The sequence below is a fragment of the Monomorium pharaonis genome, chromosome 10 (genome assembly GCF_013373865.1).
Source record: "Monomorium pharaonis isolate MP-MQ-018 chromosome 10, ASM1337386v2, whole genome shotgun sequence".
Lineage (NCBI taxonomy): Eukaryota > Metazoa > Arthropoda > Insecta > Hymenoptera > Formicidae > Monomorium > Monomorium pharaonis.
The window spans coordinates 2264492-2266568 of record NC_050476.1 but is presented as its reverse complement, the minus strand read 5'-3'; positions in this window follow the sequence as shown (position 1 = coordinate 2266568).

Genomic DNA, 2077 nt, shown 5'->3' with positions numbered 1-2077 from the left:
GCGAAATTAAAGTCTCTCGGAAAATGCCGAAAAATCTAATACATGTGCAATATTAATTGCGAGTTAACTCATTCTTACACACATATTGAAATTAAATAACTACTGTAAACGATACGCGTTTCAAATGTTTTTAAATATATTTATTAATATATTTATTCATATTAAAATATTTATAATTAATATTTGGGAGCTCGTTTACCAAGCAACAAGGATAAGGTATTAAATAATAATAACTTGAATATCGTATTACAAGATGGAATAATTATAACGAAAAACAGGAAATCCGTAAATCACGCAAATAATATCGGTACTAACGTTAACGTCTGTCGTTAGTGGTCAATAAACAAAAATATTTAACTACAACAGGGTTCGTGAAATTAGTAACGTTATTAACCCGCGTTTATATGTGCGCACGGCACGTGCACTCGGCGGAAACCGCATGACGTAATAGCAAAGCGCGGAGCAAAAATTGTGCACACGTATTATACGGCAAACATGAGATTTCATCGAAATCCAACATTTCTGCGAATCCCATTCCATCTTTCAAAATATTTACAAAGAGCTACGTAAAATTATGTGTCTGTGTGTGTGTGTGTGGTATGTGTTTTGATAACTGTTTAAATTAATTATGATAAAATTATTTCCAAAGACAAATTGGTACGAAAAATAAACCTGTTTTTTCCACAATTATTAATCTATTAGGTCAGGTCATGGTTTAAAAAATATACTCAAGAGTTAGTGTGTTATCAATATACATACATATTAATTTTAAAAAAATTATATGTATAGAGATATGTATAGAACTTGTGCCATGCCTTGTACCAAATATTGTACTATGCAGAAATTGCGACAAAATTGGCTTAATATTTTATACCTTGAAACCCGCACATGTTATACGAGACGCATCTGAAAAAATGACCGTGTTTACCGGCGAGTGTCGATGAATTCTGCGGTAACACGAGATACGGCGCGACATACGTGAGATATGATAATGCGAGCTTACATAACGCGAACGAAGTGGCCGCGGAAGAAAAGAAATAAGAGACGGTTGGAAATGAGGGATCGCGGCCGCGTGTCGGAAAACCAACCGGTGAGATTGATGAGTTCGTAAGTGAAAGGGGGCCGAAGTATGCGCGCGCGCACGCGGGAAAGCGGTTGGATGCGCGAGAAATTCTTTTCGCCCCCCTGAGTTCTTCCGCGAATAAAAAGCAAATGTGCACGCCGCTGTGAAAAAAAGCCAGGCGGAGTAATTAAGCGCGCGAGTAATTACACGCCGCGCTAACTTGGACTGCGTCGATACTTTGATTTTCTGCCCGCGCGAATTGGAGAGCTCGACGTTTTCGGTTAAGATCGAACGGAAGAAAGAAAGAAAGAAAAAGAGAGAGAGAGAGAGAGAGAGAAAGAGAGTAAGAAAAGCCAAGGAAACGAAACTTTAAATTACGATTCGTGCTTTGTTTGTTGAAAGCGTACCACACGCGTAATAGAATAACAAGAGTAACGGATTTTACGCTACGAGTTAGAGAAACAGTTGCTTGCTCCAAGTTTCAAGTAAGATTATAGAGACTTAACTGAGAAGAATTGATTTCTCTTTGATAACGCACAGCTCTCTGACATTTAATTGTGAAATGTTAACGCGCTATTCAATCTCTTATTTCGCGGTATCCATCCTGGGAAATTATTTAGACAAGATTCACTTGCCCACCCGGTGATATACGCCCGCGACCGGAAGACTGAATCAATAGGATACGTGTGGAGCACGAATTTCAGGCAAGAACGTAACGGAAAGATGATACATTACACGTGGCACGCGTTCAATCGGATTTCACGGCGCTCGCTCGTGCGAAATGCACGTCGTCGGTAGAACGAGAATGGCGGCATTTTACATGCGGTCGGTCGGGCGGCGATATCAGAAACGCCGCGCGTGCACGTAACGGGTCGCGGCGCGGCAATGTCACGCGATTTTCGTGGTAAGGGGGGAGAAGGAAGGCGGGGGGAGGGCAAAAAAAAAGGAAGGAAGAAAAAACAGCCATCCATTTCCGGCCGCGACACGCGGACTAATGGCACACGGCTTTTCATT